This window comes from Osmia lignaria, chromosome 8 (assembly GCF_051020975.1).
Source record: "Osmia lignaria lignaria isolate PbOS001 chromosome 8, iyOsmLign1, whole genome shotgun sequence".
NCBI classification, from domain to species: domain Eukaryota; kingdom Metazoa; phylum Arthropoda; class Insecta; order Hymenoptera; family Megachilidae; genus Osmia; species Osmia lignaria.
Genome location: NC_135039.1, coordinates 6,776,353 through 6,792,709, shown reverse-complemented (window position 1 = coordinate 6,792,709; position 16,357 = coordinate 6,776,353). Strand labels below are relative to the sequence as shown.

At 32.2% G+C, this 16,357-nt stretch overlaps 1 protein-coding gene and 1 long non-coding RNA gene across 3 annotated transcripts in view; both read right to left on the bottom strand.

The window, feature by feature from the left end:
• The window catches only part of LOC117610861 (trace amine-associated receptor 1), a 274,562-nt gene that overhangs the window by 17,648 nt on the left and 240,557 nt on the right, over positions 1-16,357 (bottom strand). The window lies entirely within an intron of this gene.
• On the bottom strand, positions 4,315-6,950 carry LOC117610852 (uncharacterized). 2 transcript variants are annotated; one of them, XR_013062614.1, is made up of 3 exons: positions 6,348-6,950; positions 6,179-6,287; positions 4,315-5,076 (listed from the first exon to the last, which is right to left on the bottom strand). It is a non-coding gene; the product is annotated as an uncharacterized LOC117610852 (long non-coding RNA). The 2 variants fall into 2 exon arrangements; XR_004583024.2 differs by having other exon boundaries at positions 6,374-6,949.

Here is a 16,357-nt window from a genome sequence, read left to right as displayed (position 1 = left end):
GAAGGGTCTCAGGAAAGTTCTTTTACGTTACGCGTTGGATTAAATGGGGGAAAACGTTAAAGGTAGGGAATGGTTATCGTGGAACGCGGAACACCGGACGCGGAAGGCGAAGGTAGCCGTTACCGGAACTCAAAATTCTACAATAATAATCGAAGGGGTTTACCGTGACGTCGGCGCTTCTCACTCACTCTCACTATCCTTCGCAAATCACTTTCTCACTCTTTCTCACAATCGCTCTATATTCTTAGATCGTTAAACGCTAATTGATGCTGCTGCGACGACGAACCCGTAGTAGTGAATTTTGGGGAGGGGATGGGTTGGACATCTTCCGGGTCTAGGATTGATCTATTATCGATCGGCCGGTAATCGGGATCGATGGGGCTGACGGAGGCCCAATGGTGGTGGCTGCGGGCTGGTGGTCCTCGGGCTCGACGACAGGTGGCTCCAGGGATCCTCTTCTGGGCCACTGATCTATATAACTGGATACGGCATGACGCTCTCCGCCTGGAATTTTTCAACTTCGCCATCTTTGAGAATTGACTACTTCTCCCCCTGGCGAAGTGCACCAAACTAAGCTGTTCCACACACTACAGTGTGTACTGTATTATATTATATACAATATATATTTTTTGTTAATTAATTAGTTCAGTTTACAAATAGAAATTTGCATGTATCTAAAGAATATGTACAAAACATACAAAGAAATACAACTAAAAGTATATGGAGATAAAATAATACACAAATACAATGTGTAAGTTACTTATTAACTGGTTCCGTTCAAAAATTAAATTTTACATTTAGTGAGTAAGTTTAATATTCAGACACCGCAGTTTTTACTTTGCCAGATCATAATTTTATTACTAATAAAAACTATATATGTGTAATTGCATATAGCATTAGTACAGGGTGTAAAAAAATTAAATGTCACGACCTATATAGGGTGATTCTACACCTCTGGATCGGTGGAGATCTGTCAAAGAAAGCGACCGCAAAATTGACCTTGACCCCTAATTTCAAGGTCAAATTTTTTTATTGGCTTATCGTATAGTGCTCATCGAGGGGATAAAAAGTCTGAAAGGAACCATGTGCCGGAAGTCAACCCTTCCCCTAGAAAAAAGCCGTCAAAGTTTCCCTATACGTTAATGCATTAAACGTTGAGTCGCGCGGTACCCCTCTCCAGTGATCTTGGCGCATCAGTCTCGCGTATCGCTCGAATTTCATGCTATAGGATAATTCTTGAATTTCAATCACAATTCCAGCATATAGGAAGGGTAAATTCTAAGAGAGCATATTTAAAAAGACAAAATAACTACTGCGTTTAAATGAAAATAAAAATTTCGTCCCGCTTCGTCAATAGCACACCCGTCCGTCAACAGATAATTAAATTATTTTAATTAAATTATTTTATCACATTTATTACCTTATTATATTTATTATCATATTACATATTATTTTTTATATTATGTTATATCATATATTATTACTTTTTATACTATTATTTTATATAATTCTTTTCTATTATATTTTTATTATTATTGTATTACTTTTATTATTGTTATTTATATATTATATTACTTATCATACTTGTATCATATTATATTATATTACGAATGTTTCGATTAAATTCATTTTTATTTTCATTTCAACCCAGTAGTTATTTTGTCTTTTTAAGTATGCTCTCTTAGAATTTACCCTTCCTATATGCTGGCATTGTGATTGAAATTCAAAAATTGTCCTATAGCATGACATTCAAGCGATACGCGTGACTGATGCGCCAAGATCACTGAAGAGGGGTACAGCGCGACTCAACGTTTAATGCATTAACGTATAGGGAAAATTTGACGGCTTTTTTCTAGGGGAAGGGTTGATTTCCGGCACATAGTTCCTTTCAGACTTTTTATCCCCTCGATGAGCACTATACGATAAGCCAATAAAAAAATTTGACCTTGAAATTAGGGGTCAAAGTCAATTTTGCGGTCGCTTTCTTTGACAGATCTCCACCGATCCAGAGGTGTAGAATCACCCCATATAGGTCGTGACATTTAATTTTTTTACACCCTGTACATAAGGTCTACTTAACAATAGTATACATTTTATTTGCATAATTATTACTATTTATTGGACAATCGAAAACCCTTAATGATGGCGCCCTTCGCCAGGGGACGAAGCGGTTACTTCTCAAAGATGGCGATTTTGAAAAATCGCAGATTACAGCTATGCTGAGACATCGTATACCGTATCCAGTTATATAGATCAGTGTTCTGGACCGTTGTTTGCTGGACTTGGTGGACGTTTTACATCGGTCCATCGTTGCTCCCTTCCTTGGGAGGGGCAGTAGGGCTGTCGTCGGCCTCGAGGCGCTTCCGTAGGGTGGTAGCGTTGTTGGGGGTCCTTCCGTCGCCTCCATCGGCCCGATACCGGCGGGTGGAAAAAAGGATGATAAAGTAAGGGAAGGGGTATGGGTGCGTTGGAGTGTGGGGTAGGAGAGCTTGGCGATTGTAATATGGGGGGGGGGGGGCACACGTGACACCACGTTACAAGCTATGCTAGTCATTACATTTGTTAATTATTGATTAATTACTTTATATTTGCTATAAAATTTAAATTATGTTTATCATCCCGTACGAATGTTAACATCATTATGGCATAGTAAAATTACACGTATTTATTTTATACATTTCATTTATTACTATTAACTATTTTTTACAATTTCGGTTTTAATTTTATTTAATTATGGTACATACAATAATAGTTATTATAAATAAGCATTGTAATATAAATATATGGAACATGCTTAAATAATCTAAAATTACAGAAAACATAATTTAAATTTTATATGAAATGCAGCGTAATTAATAAAGTATCAATAGAAGTAATCACTAATGTAGCTGTAATTGTTGGGAATTTAAATGAAGCCACCCACTAATGCCTTTGCATTTTACTAAACACAGCACTTTATTGGTTAATAAACTATATAAATATATTATAACAATATCTGTTCGAAATAATCGTAAGCGATCATCCGTAATGGATCGAACTTCTTCGTCTAGTACCAGTTGGCGTCGCGATCGCGACGGTAACGGTTTTATATTTAAAACCTGGAGTTCGCCCGCTATTGACTGATTTTCAACAGTAATAAATATTAAAAAAGCAATAAATTATAAAAAAGAAGAATCTGGCTACGTATTTGAATCATAGGGGTATAGGCGTGTTTAGCTCGACAAGCTTTATAAGGTGACAAAGTTTCATTAACCCTTCGACTACTGTTGGCGCCTAAAGGCGCTTATTAGTATTACGCTTGTGACACTGTAGGCGCTTAAACTAGTTTCAACTCTTATATTAGTTTAATGTAGTGGAATTCAGTGTTTTGATTATTTCAATCTACTTTCTCAAAAATGCACGCCTAACGAAAAATTTCGCCGTTCTCGGTGTAGGGTGCGATTGAATTAGGTGCGACTGGTACGTCTAAAAGTCCGCCGTAGTCAAAGGGTTAATTAGCGAGCGTAACAATTGTGGAGTTCCCCCCTTAGAGTATCCCGAACAAAATTACATCAATTTTGATTACAGTTTAATATTCAAAGAGATTTATGAAAATTTTATAACCGAATTGATAACTACTAAAATGATAGGATTGTTAGTGTGTAGTTAAACAATTGTTTTTAAAAGTATATAATACTTATGTACTTGAAAATGTGATGTATAAGATTGTTGAAAATTATATACATTTTTTTAACCTTCCATAATTTCAGGATAACAGTAAATGAAAGATGGAGGAGGGAAACGTTGCGCTAATGAGGAGAGTCGAGAAGAAGCGGTACAGAAGAAGGGAAAAAAGAGAGGAAGACGATCCTTCCACTAGAAGAACGTCCACGAATTGAATGTGCGGACTCGATTCCATTTGATTCCTCGTCGAGCTCGTTACAGCTCGTTATCTCTCAATAAACGGGAGAAAGATGAGGTGAATGGAGGAGATAATAAGAGGATGAAATAGAACGGTAGGACGGGACGATCGTGTTCTTCTCATATTTACTGAATTATATAGTCTGTCCGGTTTATCTTACGATTACAGCAGTTAAATATCTTGAAAAATATGACAGATATAAAAATGGCCCCCTAAAAAATGTGGATCTTTACCATTTTTAAATTTTGAGATTCCAAAATTTTTAAATCTTAAAACCTTGCAATTCAAAAATTGCAGATTACCTATGTTTCTGAATTACAAAATTACAAATCTTTTTAATTTTAAAATTATTATGTTACACAAATATGAGATTCTAAAATTAAAAGAAATAAAAAATATCAGAATTGCACTATTTCAAATTTTCAGATTTTCTATATCTCAAAATTAAAAACTAAAATTCTTGAATTTTAAAACTTTAGTATTAAAAAATTTCAAAATTGCAGATTTCCTATGTTTCTAAATTACAATATTACGAATCTTGATAATTTAAAAATTGTTAAGTTACAAAATTTTTAACTACACATAAGAATTCCAGTACTGTAAATTTTTAGAGTTCCTGTATTTTAAAATTACAAAATTCTAAAATTCTGAGATTCAACTGACATTTTTTCCACCTATTATTTATCCTGACTTCATGGTAGCGATTTTAGTAAAATTTTATACACTCCACACAATCAGCCATTTCGTACAATTTGATTAAAAAAAGGATTAGGTCGACAGGGTATGGTTAATTTTATTTTCATTATTTTTCTTCATTTCTAAAAAAGGCTTCTATCTTCGATCTAGTTTTGAGAAGCTGACTCGATATTTTCAAGTTCTCGCACATCGCTAACCATTATTTTGCTTTAACTTATGTACTTACACGTTCCAACGGACTCCGACTGTCCGTTCACGTTACGTAGATAAATTATCCGAATGGGGGTTAATAGTGTCTACTGAAATTTAAAGATGCGACAACGGACATTCTCTTTTATTCCTCTTAGGTAACTACGCACACAGCGAACTTGCTCTCTTTTCCGTGCGGAATCTTATCCATTGGTGTGACAGTAGTCTCGAGAACACCTTTAGAAGACATTCTCGTATCAATTGACCTACATACATCGAAGCTATGAACCCTAAAGTAAAAAAGACAGAATGATTGAAGAGGAGAAAAAAGTTGAGTTTCTTATGTTATAAATAAAGTGTTCACGGTACTTAACAAGATTAATTATTAACGTTTCTTCTGAAAAGTTATTTAAAAGTTAATTATAACTGTATTGTCATTAGTTTATGACAATTATATTTTTCAACAAATATACATATAGCCATAAATGGAAAGATGAAAGGTAGGCAAAAGTGGTGATATATCTTTTACCGATAAGAATCCAGCAACATCAAAATTGATTTAATTGACAATAACATCGATTGGTAGTTATTTATACAGGCTTTGCATTAAGTTCAGAAGATGACCCAGGGACGGCACAGTGGCCATGAGGAGCACCTACCGTCAAATCCATCGTCAAATTGATGAGCTACCTAACTTAAAATGTTTCCCATCGTCCATAGAGAACGTTGGGAGTGGTCACACGTTGCGCAAGTGTAGAAATGTTGTGCAATTTTCAAAAATTATGTAGCGGTTACGGCTACGGTAATAAGTCTGTACTGGCACGTCTGAGACCATTGAGAAGCCAGGCCTGGTCGGCCAGTTATCGTTAGTGGAAATCCTTGCGTGCTCGCAAGAACAGTTTTCCACGTCTGGTTTTTCCTAATAACTGGAGGCCCTCATCGAGGACAGAGTCTACATTTTCGTTGTTCGTTTTTGTTATTCATTGTTATTATTATTGTTTGTTATATAAAATTACAAGTAAGTATATACATATAGATCATTTAATGGGTATTATTTTTAATTAAAATTAAAAAAGCACGGGTTTGGGGAGCATAGTTCCTCAAAAATGTTAGAAATGTAAGATTTTAAACAATAAAAATTTATGCGCATGCGCACATTTTCTACTATATTTTCTTAACTTTTCACACCAAAATGAGTGTTCTATGTGCGTCGATCGGATGCCTTTGCGTTCGGCGGACGAGCTTGTCCGATTTTTTTCTACTTAATGCACACGTCTTACTTATTTTTAGAAAATTATAGCCGCAAGTCAGTAGAAAAAATTGGACAAGACCGTCCGCCGATCGCAAAGAATTCTAAGTATTTTTTTTTTATTTTAGTTTAAATAAACTAACAATTTTTGTTGACAGTTATTGCACTGTTTCATTGAAAGATATCATTTCCATTAATTTTATTAAAGATGTATTTGTATCCTGAGTACTTCCTCTGAATTATTCAGTACACCTATGTAATATACAACAGATATGTCACATATTGTCGGAAGGATTGCGTTTAAATATTTACTTGCGTCATGCAATATTGATACACACAATTCAGAGAATACGTCGGTTAAAGCTGCTTTTGGTCAGAACCGCGGTCGGTCAAACCTGTTGTTGGTCAAAACTACTGCCAGTCAAAGCTGTTGTCGGTTAATTCTGATGTTGAATTTTTAATGCCGAAAACAGTGTTAATGAAACGTGTAGGTGATTTTGATGTAACCCCATTTATATGACGGATTTAACCTTTTCAGGGATGAGGGATTTTTTTAAATGAAACAAAAATAATTTAATTTTGACAAGTGTTTTGTTTTTATCGATGAGAAATTCTGTAGTGTACAGTTCAATTCAGTCCAAAAGATTCTAATTTTTTCTTCACTTAACATAATTTTAATTACAAAAACCTAAACGGCTTTCTTTTTATTACTCGAGTTAAAACAATTGACTTCACTTATTTTTTAATTCTTCAACTATACCTGCTTTCGAATATACATACATGTGTCAGTGTCCTTGAAGAGGTTAAAGTATTGAAGACGAAGGATTGCAATGAGTGCTAATAGCTAAAAGAAAGTTATGTATGAACGCAGTAAATATGCAGTAGCAAAAGATTTCATTGTCAATATGTAAAATTATGAAGAATCCAAGGAAAAAATAATCATAATCGTAAAAGGTTTTGTGAACTCCCCTTCAACTATGCAGGATTCAAAATTTAATATTCATTCTCTTATATAATGGATCCCTAAATCTGTTTATAAGTTTGATGAGAATAACATTTGTTTTTATAGTTTGGACATTGATCTAATGTTATTTTAATAAAAAAAAGAATATGTACTCTGATCAATTTTCTTTAGAATACAAAATTCTTTCATTCTCTTATTTTTTTTTCTTTTCTTCTTTTTTTTCTTTATCAATTTTTTCATTTTTCTATTTTTTTTCTTTATTTCTTTTTAATTCTTTTATATTTTTATTCTTATTTTCTTTTATTATATTACTGCTGCCAAGCGATCTAATCAATTAATTAGACTTTGATCATTTTTCAGTTGAAGAATTATGACATTGATCGTTCTTCTCTGAACTTGGATCAATCGACCCTTCACTTTTCTGGATTAGACCCGTTTTTTCCACTTATTATATTGCAGGTTAATAACTTTTCTTATGACTATGATCGTTTCATCCCCTAGACGCTTCATATGTCAAAGAAATTTGAGTTGTAGGTAATATTATCTTCGTCACCGCGAGCAAAAGCCAAGTGATGAAAAAGTAAAAGTATAGAAAAAGCGACAAAAGCACTAAATTAAAAATATTTACAATTAATCTAAAAACCTTAACATTCTGAAAAATATTTTAGTAAAACATGGAGATTCGTGAAAAGTATTTTAAAATAAAAAGAAAAGCGATTCGAAGCCCAAAACAAGTACATATCATGCAAAAATTTTGATTATATCATTGCATGAAGGTCCTGCAACCACTTTCATAATTGTTTCGCTTAAATCCCATCAAATATTTATAAGATGAACTTATACAATTAAAGGTTCGAAAATACATTAGTATTTTAAAAAAAAATTTACAAAAGAATAAATACGCATTCGAGTTAATTATTTAAAATTAATTATTTTTAATACGATAGAAATCTACGTATAATACAGCTGCTAAATGCAAGTTTATTTGCAAGTTTCAAGAAAAACGCAATTTAAATTAATTTTACAATAAAAAAGTACATTAGATATCCGCGGGGATATATTTAATGTACTGTAATAATAATAGGGAGAAATGTGTACCTATGGTGTATTTATTGTTTTTATTTCAACATTTAAACGGCGAAGAAATGAAAAATAATTGTTTAAAAATGACATTTTTAAAGTAGTATTGAAACCGACAAATAGGCTCCGCACCTCCATCTCTTAAAAAAATTAACTTGACCTAACCTACCTTAACTTGATATCTATTTTGTAATTATGATCATGGAAAATAAAAAAGGGGCTACGAGGCCGGGGAGTGAGCTAACCAAACCTAATCCCATCTCCTTTTTTGTTTTTCATGATTGATTACACAATAGATATCAAGTTAAGTTAAGTTAGGTTAGATTAGGTTTTTAGAGGCGAGGGTGAGGGGAAGGGGCGAACCCTATTTGTGAAATTTTTAGAAAACTAATGGTACGTTTTTCAATCTTTCATTGTTAATAATTTTTTAATAAACAATGACCGACGCGACGGTTAAGTTATAAGGAAAATTCACTCAGGAAGGTGTAACGTATAATATGTGTCAAAGTCAAGGTCATTGGAACAGGGTCCCCTAAACAGGAGTTTTACCCTTACAGGATTCAATCCTATCTTTCGAATATGATTTTGAGTTGCATATTTTCAGATGACATCAACAGTGGCTAAAGTCTTCTGTTATTAAATAATCATTAGTGCCTGACATTTTCCAGAAGCTTATAGTGCTCCAAAAGTTTCTGTTCATGATGCATTTTGATAAAATAATTATAAAGAAAAATTAGTAAAAATTGTAGTTAAACGTAAATTTAATTGCAATTGTTTTTATCTTTATCTGAAAATAAAAAACTTATTTTCACCTTGATTGAATTTGTTCCTCGGTATTCTTCAGTAGGTTTTACAGGAATATCCACATCGGTGTTTACTAAAGAGTGTATTTTAGTGAAACGGTTCGCGACGGGAAATCAATACTGCGACTCTTCCCGGTTATTATGTCAACTCATCCACCAGATGTGTGATGCAGCCGTTGAAAGTGTTATCTTTCAGAGGTCTTTTCAACGTATAGAGCGGGTACGAGCAACTGAGTAATCGCTCAGGGCAATATTTTATATTGTAATGTTACATACAGAATTTAAGTTTATTTTTTTTACTTCCTTCCTTTTGCTCCCGCTTTCATAAAAAATATTGTGGGTAAAAGTATGACTTATTTGAACCTGACATCTCCTTACAATAATCATATTAATTTTTTTCTCTTTTTCTGGGTATTATGCAAAATAAGTGATAGACATCCGATACGTACTGCAATTATATTTAATATAATCCGCTTATTATGAACACTTGAGAGATTTTCAATTTTTTTATAAGCACAATCGGCTAATAACATTAAAATAAAAAACTTTCATTATCAACCTCAGAAGTGTCACCCCAAATTTCGTCCATTTTTTCCCACTCGAATTTCAAATCAAACTATGTGCCAATCAATTCTACATGATGGTATATTAATCTCAGAAAAAATTCAAGTTGAGCATATGAGTAGTTTTACATAGGGGGAGATACGGGAGGTCAAAGTGACTAAATTCGATTTGAAATTCGAGTGAAAAAAGATTCAAAATTTTGTAACAAATAAACTGCCAACCAAAAATGTAATTGTATCCAATAAAATGCACTAAAATTGAAAAAAATGAATGTTTCTGTAAATTTCTTAAATATAAAATCCTAACTGACTCACTGATCCGAGATAAATAATCAACGTTCAACTCAAACCCCTGGACTCAAAAAGTTGAAATTTTGGGAATGGTATTTCCTTAAGATGTAAGCACCCATTAAGAAGAAATTTTTTGAAATTCTACTCTTCAGGGGAAGAAGAAGGTTAAAGATTTATACTTTTTTGAGAAATGCTAGATCTGGGAATATGAAATTCGGTGAAAATACTCTTTGTTAAAATCTATAATATTTAACACATATAAGACATAATTTTGATTTTGATTTTTTAAAGGAATGAAAATGGGGGTGAGAAATGATTTAAAGGGTGCTCATATGTCAGAAGTCGCATGAATCAAGAACGTAATATTCGGGTAATGGACCTTTCTGAGAAAATAAAAATTCTTTAAAGGAAAGGAAAAAATGCAGACAAATAAATAAGTAAATTAAAAAGGTTTATAACAATTAAATGAAATATTAAGTACGTTTCAGGAAAATATGTTTTGTCATGTAAATACTCATGTAAAAGGTAAAAAATATGCTTCAGTTAAAAGTAAATTTTGAAGAAAAAGTTTGTTTAGTACCATTTTCCTAAGAATTCTTATCGTTTATTTACAATTACAATTATCATAATTGATAACAACAGCTGAAGTTTGATTATAATAGGAGAATTATTTTTAATTAATCTTATATAGATTATTTTGAGACCGACTGATAACAATACTGGATTGATGTAACTAGGTAGAGGCCAAGGTGGTCTAACTCTTTCTCAAAAATGTGGACCACTATTTTTTTTTTAATTTTAAGATTCTAAAATTTCAAAATTTCAGATTTCTGACATTTAAAAATTCCAAAATTCTGAGACTAAAATTCTAAAATTTCAAAATTTCAAGATATTACAATTTTAGGATTTCAAAATTGAAGAATTCCAAAATTTTAGATTATTCCGAAATTTCAGGATTTCAAGATTACAGACTTCCTTAACTTGGGATTTCAACATTCCAGATTCTAAAGATTAAAGAATTTTATGTTTCCAAAATTCGGAAACTGTAAAATGTCTAAGGGACCTGGCTCATCCCTGAAGAAAGCAAAGATAGCGATATGGCGTGGCTGTAACATCTTCAAGCGCTGTTGCAGCAAAAAGCTGTCACAGCTATACTTTTTTAGTAACAAATTTTGGTTATAGTCGTTGCATAGATATACTGCGATCGTAAATGTCAGCGATCTGCAAACTTATACGGGTTTTTCACCGTCGAGAGAATGGTGGCATCGATTGATGATGCAGCATATAGGACCGTATGTAGGTTACAGCTATAGGGTTCTGTACAATAAAATGGAAAAGGCTATTGACAAACCGTAGTTTATTTAGAACTAGGATAGCATTCAATTCTGTTTAATATTTGGAATATTTGAAACTTCTAATTATTCGGTAACTAATTATCCGAAACGCCCGATTAATCGGCACATTTGATACTGTACGTAATTATTAAATGATGGAAATACGTGTTTATTTCCTAGGAAAGGAAAATTAAATCAATATTAGTTATATACAGGGTGTCCTATCTAACTTGAGCATTTTAAATATCTTGCCTATTTTTTCTGATGAGAAAAAATGTTAAAGGGAAAAAATATTTGGTTCGATGGAGCAAACATAATGATAAGCAAAAATTTTTCTCAAGATTTCGAAATTACCGAAGTTATCTTAATTGGAAATACATATTTTCATTATTGTGATATGATAGCCAAGGTCAAGGCGAAGGGGCATCCTCTGTATGTTTTATGTGCTCCACATCTATGTATTCTCTCTTTTTTTGAATAAATTGCATTGCTATATTAATCATAATTTTCTAAGTTATATTTTTCGTTTACGTCATTTCATAGATATAGTTCAATTATTATCCAGCATATTGGATTACCTGGTACTTGGCCAGATAATTGGAATTCTAATGTATTTATCTTCAAAATTTAATTATCCCAAATTTTTCAAGTGAACTGTAACAGAAGAACCAATTTTTAGTCAGCATCATGCGGTACTGAGTAGCGGTTCGAACAACAGTGATGGGCTACGAAGTGTTTCGAATATCAATATGCAGAGAAAACTCCGAATCCTTTCCATCTTTAATTGAACTGTAAAGTTCTGAAAATCTTGAAAATCGTAAAAGTCTTGAAAGTCCTACAAGCTTTACAAATTTTGAAAGTTTTGAAAGTCCTGCAAATTTTTAAAATCTTGAAAATCTTGAAAGTCTTGAAAGTCGTACAAGTTTTAAAAATCTTGAAAATCTTGAAAACCATAGAAGTGGTAAAGTATTGATAAGCATGATACAATCTAAATCAATACTGTCTATGAGTTTGATGTTCTGGTACTTGAGAAAGTGACTTTCTCCACTCATCCACTTTCCGATTATAACCTTCTGCAAACGTTGTTTTAAAAAACAGAGATATAATTCAATTTTCCGCAATACTTTTACTGTTTAAGATAAATTAATAGAAAGTATCCCAAAAGTGTTGCAAAATCAGTGTACCTCCGAATTTAATAATTATTTAAACATATTCAACATTTACAACGAATTGACAATTTATATCGACGTATTCCTTAAATTCCACAGAATCTTCCTATGAAAACATGAATTTAATATCTTCTATAGTTATGTTATAAAATTTGTTTAAACGTAAAATACATGATTTCTTTTGTATTAAGGATGATAGAGAAAAACTCTTTAAGAAGCTGTCATTTGATTCTAAAGATGGGTTTCCTTAAATCCATCAGATGACTAGAAATTGAGAAAATCGGTTCTAAACTTGCTGGCTATCAGAACTTCCGCTCGAATTCACTGCAAAGATCGAAATTTAAGCGAAATGTTCGTATGCTCTACTACATAGATCGTCGACCCATTAATTGTGAACATCCCATAAACTACTACTCTTTGTACGCGACCCTTTATATATTCATGTGGATAAATGCGAAGGTCCGGCTGGATAGCTAGGAACTTCACACGCGATACCTGCTTGATAATGGAAAGGCAATATGTTTTTGGGTAGTCACTAGCTACTGCGATCAATGCTGCTTTTCTCCAATCTTCTGCGTGGGAAAACTGTAAAAAAGATGAAACACGAACGAGGTGTGAGATACGATTTCGCGAAGATTTAAAGGGTGTCCCTGGTGCGACTGTACTCAAAGTAGGGTAATCTTTGAGAATTTTTCAAATGAAAACGACGGAACCGATTGATGTAAAATTTTCTCTATATATTATACTACATTTAAGGAATATATCGAAATTTTTTCAACCATAAATATGTATAGGTAATAACATATCAGCCATCTTGTCGTAGCTTTCTCAAAAAAAAAAAGTTTGTGAACAGTAACCATCACTGCAATTTTTATAGTCATCTGAAACGAAAGAATCAAAAGGATTCTCAATCTGTACGATTGTAGCTATAGTTTGACCTAGAATCGTGGAAAAATATTAAAAATTTAAAAAAATTATAGCACTTTAAACTTTTTGTTTCTATTTTTAAGATAAAATTGTGTAGTCTTTTGATTTTTAACACTAGATTGCCGGAACGAGTCAATTTGACTCATTTAGAAAAACTTAAATAGTTTTTTTAAAAACATGTTGGTTTTTAATAGAATTATGAAATGTATACAAATACTAATCCCCCCCCCCCCACTCCTTAGTTCCAAAAATCCATATGTGCTATACCTATTTTGACGGATGTGAGTCAAATTGACTCATTAAATATTTTTAAAGTTGGTCGTTTTACATACATGTAACTTATTTATTTCTTCTGGATATAATCTAATGAGAGTCAATTGTCAATTTACTAGTTAGAAATCTATTGCAAATTTGCACATTCAATATTTAGTTGAACGGTTCAACGGTTGAATTATCAAGTTCAAGTATCATGCAAAAGAAATAGACGTAAGGGCGTCTGTGCTAAATGTAATAAAAAAAATCTGCGGAAAATGTATTTTAAAAACAGAATATATGTGTAAAAGTTGTTTTGAATTTTATTTTTTTTTTTAAATTTCAATTTTGATGTTTGAGTCAAATTGACTCATTTCATGCAAAACCCTAACCTATATACCCAACATCCGGTAATCTAGTGTTAAATTTTTTATTTTAAATGCATCAAAATTTCAAATGGATCCGGCCATTCGTTCCCCGAATTATCATAGTTGCCAATTTTAGAAATGTTATTACGAAAAAAATGCGTTTAAATTTACCTGCGGGGTCCTATATCTTTATAAGTACTTAGAAACCAGCTATAATATTTCGGAGTACTATTGTTAAGAAGTTAAGCTTGAAGTGTTCTGTTACTAAATCGAAATCTTAATAACGACTTGGTTTCTAATTTAACGTTTGCCCGGATTTGAATCTGGGTAGAAATATTACCCTCTTGTGATTTTGCATATTATCTACAACAGAAAGATCTAGCGGATAAGTTTGTAATTTGTTGCATCTACTAGATTTATACATAGGGAAACAAAAGCAGAGATTGATGCAGGTTGATACAGTGACATTTTCTGAACACTACATGCATGTAGCTCGATTATGGCTAGGTATCTGAAGTTCATTAGTCAATGTACAGTGTATGTACAGAGGCGTTGATAGCTGTTATTCAATTCTTATTCGTTTCTACAGCATCGAATTAAATATTCAGGTTGGCTTTTCATTTCGTCTGGAGATATCATACAAACTACTATATTATAAATTACTGTGATTTGGTATTAAGCCATTTCAAGAGTAGGTAATTACGTTTTGTCCTTTTGTTTATATAGTCTAAATTTTTTTATACAAATATTTTTATATCCCCATCTCCACAGGTATCAATTATGCCTTATGTTTAATTCGTGTTGAGTCATTTTCAAATTTTGAACGAGATGAAAAATGGATTCAGTGCAATTCGTGTATGAGATATTATATGTAATCATTGTTGCTCGGATTTAGAAAGTGATCTTCTATTCTTGAATAAAAATAGACACTTATGCTACATCTGTGTCGATTATGTATACATATTATGTAAGTAATATAACTAAAATAATATATGTATTTCGAGTAATCAGAATGATTATTAAGAGTAACAATAACATATTTTATATACAGTAGGTCGCAAAAGTATTCGGACACCGTTTAAAACAGAATACCTCATTTAAAATTTGGTCAAATGATCTGAGGTTTTTCGAGAAGTTGTACAAATTAATTTACTAACAATAAGATATGTGCTTTTGTTGTTTTAAAAAATTACAATTTGTCGAAATCGTGAAAATAATAGTAAAAGATGATTTTTTAACTTTCTTATTTGTAAATTTAAGTATATTATGTGTATGCTGAAAATCGAGATCGGACAATGCACTTAGAAGTTATGTACATGTACATAATTAAAATTTCCGAAAACCGCGACTTTTCATTTGAAAGCATAACTAGTCACGTTCTTATTGTTAGATGATTTTTTTCACAATTTCAACAAATTACAATTTTTTAAAACAACAAAAGCACATATCCTAGTAAATTAATTTATACAGCTTCTCGAAAAACCTTACGTCATTTGGTTCAATTTTAAATTACGTATTCTGTTTTAAACGATGTTCGAATACTTTTGCGATCCACTATATGCATCAATTTGCCCCGCTATGGAGCAATTTTTTTGTATGTATGCATTAAGAAAAAGATTTATTTTATTTATTTGCATTTGAATTCAAATTTTGTGTCTTATTATCCTCACTTTTGTAAAAGTTTCAAAAATGACTTATTTTCATAATACATATTAAATTTAAAATGACTGGTTTCAAGTTTCTTATTTTAAATTACAAATTTTATCGAGGTATTTTTGTTAAAATTTATATTGAGTATTGTCGAGATAAAAAATGGATATATATATTAAATTATATTTCATCCTTTATCTATTCAATTTTTAATATTATTTTTAACTGAAAAATAAGTGTGCATCAAACGTCGGTAGTTCTAGTGTTAACCACAAATAAATAAGCTTATTAGTTTACGTAAAATTTTATCTAAAACCTTAAAGTAGTTTAAACCATAAATCTTTAGGAAGAAACATCAACCTGGAGGGCCATATTACCACATCTTTTCCTAATATGTAGGTACTTTCCGGCGCGCCGCCACTGGCAGTTTGAGGTTTGCTCGTCATATCATAGACTTTAGCGGCAATTTCGATCACTCGATTCAATGGCAATTTACCTCAGTCGTAACGGTCGCCTGCAGCATGGGTGGAAAGTGACCGAACCATAATATGTGGAGAAAATCGTCCATGGACGACCCACCTACCAGGTGATATACGAATTATATCTCTCCTTATCTCTTCTAAGCTCACGAGACTATTGAACACCGTATCTGTCATTTAAACAGTCAATATTTTCAGATCCGTCGAAACTAACAATAAGACACCTTTTTCAAAACTGAGTTATAACCGAATGGATTTCTTCCATTATGACAAATTCTTTATTAGTCAACCCGTATCTAAGATTGAAAATCTTGAGAAGGGGGCTAAAGCATTTAGACTTTCTGTTACTTTTGTACAGGCCAAACGTTAAGAGTTATCGAAAAAATTCTTGCGCCATTGTATTCAGTGGGTCAAAATCTCAACGAATGCTCGACATTTTTTC